Source organism: Alligator mississippiensis, chromosome 4 (assembly GCF_030867095.1).
Source record: "Alligator mississippiensis isolate rAllMis1 chromosome 4, rAllMis1, whole genome shotgun sequence".
Classification (NCBI taxonomy): Eukaryota; Metazoa; Chordata; order Crocodylia; family Alligatoridae; genus Alligator; species Alligator mississippiensis.
Window position 1 is genome coordinate 227,246,213 of NC_081827.1, and position 8,137 is coordinate 227,254,349.

Here is an 8,137-nt window from a genome sequence, read left to right on the forward strand (position 1 = left end):
TCTGACTCACTTTTTGCCCTCCCCATACGCATCAGATCCTCACTGTGTCCAAACAGTTGCTGTAACCTGAAGCACTAAAGCACAGGCAAAAAATTTTTACATTCCAAAACATACTCAGCTTTTTATCACTCACTATCTTCAAATATGTTCCAGCACTCAAACTAAGAAGCAAATCAAACAATGCGTGTTGAGTCTGTTCATGCTGTTTCTAGGATTAAAGTGTTAGCTACAATTTTAACCATTGTCATTTGTTGTACACATCATACACAAGTTGGATTTCAAAAGGATCTGTTTGATAAGACAAAGCAGTGAAGATTTGTCTTAGATATTTGGATTAAGAAACCCCACAAACCTTGCATAATTCAGGATCAACCTGCGTTCAGCATAAAACTAAATGTGTCAGCAAGTGATGCCACTAGTTCTGTAAGTGGGAAGCCGTGCCTTCTTCCCATAATCACTTCATCATCTGATTCATGGCATGACAACTGTCTGCCTGTCTTCCCTTCTGACATCGGGGAAAGCAGCTGTTCCTTGTGGTAGTTAGAATGATGTGGGGTGGTAAAGGGAAAGCATGACATCATGGAAATGTTGACCCTCGTAGAACCCCAGGAGGAGTCCAGTCTCCATTTGAGGTACAAGAGCCTTGCACATCTCATTTTGATAACATCCTCATCCTGCAGTCAAAAGTCATGGAGAAAGATGTGCTCATTATTCAATAATGAAGAGAGAAAAACTGAACCCTTTCTTCAGACTTCAGCTGCTATTTGGCATAAACATCTGCTGCACCAAAGGAGGATATGATTCTAAAATATTGTTATAAATGCATCACTTGGCATAATGGAATTGATGTGTGACCATATTACAAATACACAGACATGAGTATAAAATATCGATTCACTTCACCTCCTCCAGACATCTGTATCAAGCAAAAGGGAACAAGAAGAAGAGTAGGAAACTTGTATTCTTTCCCCCACTGTCAATCTCTTGACCAATCCCTATTTACATCTCTGAGTGCCTGTTAGGGGTGGGTATTATAAGGCTGGGGTCTCTACCTGCCATTGGGGAAACCTTATGACAGGGGTTGGCAACCCCCGGCATGCGTGCCGAGCTTGGCATGCAAGGCCATTTTGCTTGGCACACCACAGCCAGCCCCGGCTCTGGGTAGCTGCTGGGGCCTGGGCTGTTCCCAGCAGGGCTTTCAGCATCACAGCTACCTGCTGGGAGCAGCCCAAGCTCTGTGGCTCACAGCAGCTACCCAGAGCCAGGGCTGGCTGCAGCTGGGAGGCTACAAACAGCTGTGCTGGGCTCCGGAGCCCTTGCGTTAGCTCTGTACCAGTATGTGCACCTGTGCGTCTGAGTGGGCAGTGGGGGAGGGGCCTGAGGCAGCACAACCCCGGTCTCTCCCCCACTCCTGGCACCAAGGTGATGGCAGGGCTCTGGAGCCCGGCACAGCTGTTTGTAGCCAGCCCTGGCTCTGGGCAGCTGCAGCAAGCAGCGGGCAGGCTGCAAACAGCCGCGCTGGGCTCCACAGCTCTGGCATCAGCTCCATGCTGGTGTCGACTGTGCGTGCACCTGGGGGCGGGCTGCGCTGACCTGCTGTCTGCCCCAAGGTGCACGCACAGTTGCCACCAGCATGGAGCTGATGCCAGAGCTGTGGAGCCCAGCGCGGCTGTTTGCAGCCTGCCCACTGCTTGCTGCAGCTGCCCAGAGCCAGGGCTAGCTACAAACAGCTGAGCCAGGCTCCACAGCCCTGCCATCACCTCCATGCCGGGAGCGCAGGAGAGACCGGGGTTGCGCTGCCTCAGGCCCCTCCCCCACCGCCACTTGGACATGCGGGTGCACACGCCGGTATGGAGCTGATGCCGGGGCTCCAGAGCCCGGTGCAGCTGTTTGCAGCCTCCTGGCTGCAGCCAGCCCCAGCTCTGGGTAGCTGCTGCCAGGTACACAGGCCGGGCTGGGGGACACAAGGCAGTAGGGCTGGGGGGGCAGGGCTGGGGGGCAAGGGTTAGCAGGGTTGGAGGGCAGTGGCAGCAGGGCTGGGGGGCACAGGGCAGCAGGGCTGGGGGGTAGGGGCTTTGGGTAGGGGGCAAGGGGCAGCAGGGCTGGGGGTCAGGGGCTGGGGGCCAGGAGCTTTGGCAGTGGGGCACAGAGCAGCAGGGCTGGGGGGCAAGGGGCATCAGGGCTGGGGGGCAGGGGCTTTGGGTGGGAGGCACAGGGAAGCAGGGCTGGGGGGCAGGGACAGTAGGGCTGGGGGAGCAGGGGCTTTGGGTGGGGGGCAAGGGGCTTTGGGTGGTGGGGCACAGGGCAGTAGGGCTGGGGGTAGGAGCTTTGGGTGGGGTCAAGGGGCAGTAGGGCTGGGGGGCAGGGGCAGTAGGGCTGGGGGGCAGGAGCTTTGGGTGGGGGCAAGGAACAGCAGGGCTGGGGGGCAGGGGCAGTAGGGCTGGGGGGCAGGGGCTTTGGCTGGGGGACACAAGGAAGCAGAGCTGGGGGGCAAGGGGCATCAGGATTGGGGGCAGGGGCTTTGGCTGGGGGGTAAGGGGCACACTCAGGGGATCCTGCCATGTGCCCCCTGCCCTCATTTTGTTTTTCTGGCTGGCTGGCACTCCGGCACCTTCCAAGGTAGGCATTGTGTGGGTTTTTGGCACTCCAACCAAGAAACGTTGCCTACCCCTGCCTTATGATATCGTCACTGCCTACTTCAGATGTTCATTTCTCACCCGCCACATCTTGATGTATATTTTTAACTATTGGGAATTGGATGCAGGATGGGTGATGATTCTGTTGGGTCTCCCAGGAGGGGTTTCTTCATGAGGTTCCTCCTCTCCTTACACCCCACCCTTACCACATCCAAGATGACACACGTCTGGGCCTGGATCTTGTGTTGACTGAATATACTGTTGGCCATTACTTGCTAACTTATCAAATTAATGTTTATTCACGCGGGTTCCCCGAGATCATCCTTAAAACAATTCATTACAGGTTCTGAGGTCCCTCAATTAAGTGAAGTCCATGTTGGCTATAGGCAGACATTCAAAAAGCCTGAGCCTGAATTTGTTCAATCTTTGCAGGTTAGTTTAACCTGGCTAGGCTAAACCAGTTTGTAACCATACAAACATCCCCTCTGGACTGAAAAAATGCAGGCATATGCCTGCAGTGGCTCAGGCTAGAAGCTGGGGGGGCACTAGAGCAGCCCTCTCTTCCTTCCACAGTGCTATGCTGAGGGGGCATGTGGCCAAGCCCTAGCAGGAGACTCTGATTAGGAAGGGGTTCCCCCACTCCTGACCAGCTCAGCTCAGCTCAGCTCAGCTCAGCTCAGCAGGGAATTGGTAACAGTGTTTATCACCCCTCAGTGTTAATCACCCCATTAAGAAAACAAAAGAGGGACATTACCAGCTACCTGTTGATTCTGCCTTTGTCCCTGTCTCTCCACAGCATGGACCATAGCCAGCATGTGGTCTGTTAGCTAATCCCTGCTTAGAGGGGAGCAGGGGGAGCAGAAGCCAGGCAGGCATCTGCAGTCTCTGCCAGAGCTGCAGCCAGGGAGCAGAGGGAAGGGGCCAGCTCTGCTGTGGAGCAGAGCCCCACACAGCTCAGAGAGCATGCTGGGATGCTGGGGGAGTCCAATTTAACTTAAACCAGCAAGGGGTCTGGGACAGACACTGCATAAACCAGTTTGAACCAAATCAATTCAGTCTGATACTACATTCAACCAGGTTTATGTCAAACTGGTTTCAGCCATTTTCCAACTGGTTTATGTGTACTGAACATCTATTCTGTTACAGGTTTAAACCAGTTTCTGATCACTTAAAGTGGTTTATGTGTAATGTCTGTCCCTAGCCTTAGAGTCTGTAAGAAAACTACTTCACATCAATTCACCCTCAGATTCCTGGGTTAATCAATCTCTATCTGTCTATTAATGATCCATCAGACAATCAACTGAAATTAATTAATCCCAGGTTCCTGGGTCAATCAAATGAAATCAGTCCACTAAGAGTCCATCAGACAATCAAAAAATTAAATCAATTCATTCCCAGTTCCTGGGTCAATTAAATTAAAATAGTCCTTCAAGGATCCATCAGTAAATCAACTGGAATTAATTCTTTCCTGGTTCATGGGTCGATCAACCAAAAAATCAATTTCACTGGGGTTCCTACCCTGCCTTATCTCTTCAAGGTCAGAATCAATGGGTTCTTTTGCAGGGAGAGGAGCTTTCCCTCCTGCCACTGTTGCAACACAGTGAGAGAGGAACACAATTCCCAAAACAAGAGAAAACAAAGAAAGAGAGAGAAAACTCCTGGTGCTCTGGTGTACTGCCCAAAGACTGGAAGAAGGTCAATGTCGTGCCTATCTTCAAGAAAGGGAGGAAAGTGGATCCAGCAAACTATAGCCCCATCAGCCTAACTTCTATCCTAGGGAAGATCTTAGAAAAGTTTATTAAAGAGGCTTAATGGACTGGCCGACGCCAACATCCTGAGGGATAGCCAGCATGGGTTTGTTGCGGGTAGGTCTTGCTTGACCAATCTCATTTCCTTCTACGACCAGGTGACCTCTCGCCTGGACAAGGGAGAAGAGATTGATGTCATATATCTTGACTTCAAAAAAGCCTTCAATTTGGTATTCCATGATCGCCTCTTGGCAAAACTGGCCAATTGTGGCCTTGGGTCCACCATGATCCACTGGCTGGGAAATTGGCTCCGTGGTCAGACCCAGAGGGTGGTAATTGATGGAAGTCACTCATCATGGTGCCTTGTGACCAGTGGGGTTCCCCAAGGCTCTGTCCTTGGACCCATATTGTTCAACATCTTCATTAATGGTGTGGACACTGGAGTCAGAAGCGGACTGGCCAAGTTCACCGATGGCACCAAACTTTGGGGCAAAGCATCCACACCAGAAGACAGGAGGGTGGTCCAGGCTGACCTGGACAGGCTCAGCAAATAGGTGGACGAGAACCTGATGGTGTTTAACACTGAAAAATGCAAGGTTCTCCACCCTGGGAGGAAAAACCTGCAGCATCCTTATAGGCTTGGCAGTGCTATGCTGGCTAGCTCTATGGAAGAAAGACATTTGGGGGTCATCATTGACCACAAGATGAACATGAGCCTTCAATGTGATGCTGCGGCTAGTAAAGCGACCAAAACGCTGGTTTGCATCCATAGATGCTTCTCAAGCAAATCCTGGGACGTCATTTTCCCCTTGTACTCGGCCTTGGTGAGGCCGCAGCTGGAGTACTGCATCCAGTTTTGGGCTCCACAATTCAAAAAGAATGTGGAGAAGCTTGAAAGAGTCCAGAGAAGAGCCATGCACATGATCAGAGGTCAGGAAAACAGACCTTACGACGACAGGCTGACAGCTACGGGGCTCTTTAGTCTGGAAAAGCGTAGGCTCAGGGGTGATCTGATGGCCACCTATAAGTTTATCAGGGGTGACCACCAGTATCTGGGGGAACGTTTGTTCACCAGAGCACCCCAAGGGATAATGAGGTCGAAAGGTTACAAACTACTGCAAGACCGTTTCAGGCTGGACGTAAGGAAGAATTTCTTTACTGTCCGAGCCCCCAAGGTCTGGAACAGCCTGCCACCGGAGGTAGTTCAAGCACCTACATTGAACACCTTCAAAAGTAAATTGGACGCTTATCTTGCTGGGATCCTATGACCCCCACTGACTTCCTGCCATTCGGGCAGGGGGCTGGACTTGATGATCTTCCGAGGTGCCTTCCAGCCCTAACGTCTATGAAATCTATGAAAATCAAAGGGGCAGTGCCCCTGAAAATTCACAGGCCCAACTCATGGTGGCTGCTCTCTCGCTCTCCTTCACTTTACCAGCTTCTGGCCTCTGTCTCCGCCACTTCAGTCTCTGCCCAGTTGTTCTTGAGTGGTTCCCCAGTGCAGCGTGTCCCAGGTTCTGTCAGCAGTCCTCTGACCACAGTGGCCAGTGGGCCCACTTACTTCACCCACAGTTGGCGTGGGATGCTGCTGGCTAGGAAGGCCTCCAGCGTCTCTCCGCTGGCTGTGGTCTTCCCCTGGATGCCCCTCTCTGGGGACAGAAATGCCCATCCTTGTGCTCCCTCCACCAATCTGAAGGGAGTACACACTGTGGAAATGTGGCGGCATGCTCCCTGCTCCAGCTAGGCTCCTCTCTGCACCTCCAGTAAGTGCTTTTTGCTCAAGTTTTTCAGGGCTTTTCTTCTGCCCTGCTCTCTACCTGTCACAGTGCTTGGTTACCAGCAGCCATACAATCTGCATGGCTCCTGCCTTTCCTTATGACAGGCACCTTGTAGGGGTGCCTCCCATACATCCATTTCTATTGGCTACTACTTGGCTCAAGATGGAGTTTCTCTTATCTGCTGCTCAGACCATGATGAACCCACTGCCTCTGTGGAACAGCTAGTAATTGATGGAGTGTAATTTGATTTTTTAAAAATAGCAATTAATTAGCTTAATAGTGTTTCCTTTGTTGCCTGTTGACAGCTTTTATTTTCAAAGTAAGAAGTTTTATGGTTAGGAAAGCAAAAGCAGGTAGGATTTTCCTTTCTCTGGTATGACCTCTTTGAGATCACCTGGTTTTAAGGCCCATCTCCCTCCTTCCCCTCTTCTGTGCCCTGCACAGGGGTCATTCTTGCCAACAGTAGATACTCCCGATGCCTTTTGTGCATGGAAACTACTCTGAGTCACAACACTGGTGCACCTCCTTCTACTACAGGAGCCAGCACTGCTGCTACTTCCACTGATATCCTGTTGATGGTACTGGGCCCCTCAGCACCAGAATTTCTGGTATTCCCCATCAGTATTGTAGACAATATGCTTGTTTTCCCTGGTCAATTCTGAGGATGATAAAATGCAGAGAGATGACATATGTTTCTAGGGTGATCCATAGGGTGGCCATCATAGAGGACAGTTTGGTTGTCATCTGCCCTCTATTGATACAAAACCAGACATCTTTATGTCATAAAGGTGTTGGGTTTCATATCACTAGAGGACAGAGGACAGAGTAGCAGAAAACTGGAATGTCCTCTATGATGGCCACCCTAGTGATCCATACTCACTCACATGAGGGCCACCCTGGAACAGATACTGGGTTGCAAGACATTCTTCCAAGAGGCTATGATTTCTGAGCCTGGGTCCTAACATCCCTGACCTGCTGTATTGATGTGGCTGTATTGATGATGGGCCCTACAAAGTGGGGGCCTAAACAAGGATGAATCATACATGCATAGGACCCATTCATCAACCTCTGTCTTGCAGCTTACCCACAGGGATGTAGTGGTGCAGTTGCAACCCCCTTTGGTCCACCCAAAGTTTAAAACCAACTGCCTGACAGTGGCATCAGAATTTCTATTCAGGTAGCAGTGGGGGAATCAATTGACTTCATGGCTCAGTATAATCTACTCCCTAAACTCTTCATTCCACAGGTGGTAATGACCTTCTTTCCTTTTTAACGGTGTTTAATAGTGCCATTAATCAAGCATAATACTTTCTTCTGAAGTTTTGCTGTCTGTTAGCTGTTCCTGGTAATGTAACTCTTATTTCATAGCCCAACAAACTGTTTTAACTCTAGCTAGATACATTTCCACACCAGAGTTAATGTTAACTCAGGTGAACAGTGACTCAGGTGTGGCAATATTTTTCAGTGAAGCACTAGATGAACTGTCAAGATGCTCATGAAGGCTAGATTTTGTTTTATAATTCTGGAAAAAGAAACATACATTTAATTCTAATGACTACTCATGAAGCAACATCTTGGCTGCTTACAGACGTTAAAGCCCCCCGCAAAAACCACACTTTACCGGAAGAGGCAGTGTGTTAGTTCAACCTGGCTCTGCAACTTCTGTATAGATCAGGTGCTTCAGCAGGGCTTTTGGCCATTCTTACGTAAAGCTGATTCAATCAGCAGTTAGATAAAAATGCCATAAAAGCCCGACTAAAGCACCTGCTCTATACAAATGTTGGGCGAGCCAGGTCCAACTGAAGTGATGACACTTCTGGGCATGTGCTGGGCAAGTTGTGAGAGCACACTGAGTTTAAAGTAAAGCTCCATTTTTTAAATGTCTGTAATCAGACATTTGATTTTTTTGATTGTTTTTTACTAGTTTGTTGTGTTTTTATACATAATATAAGATATAGCAAATTAATGTACATTC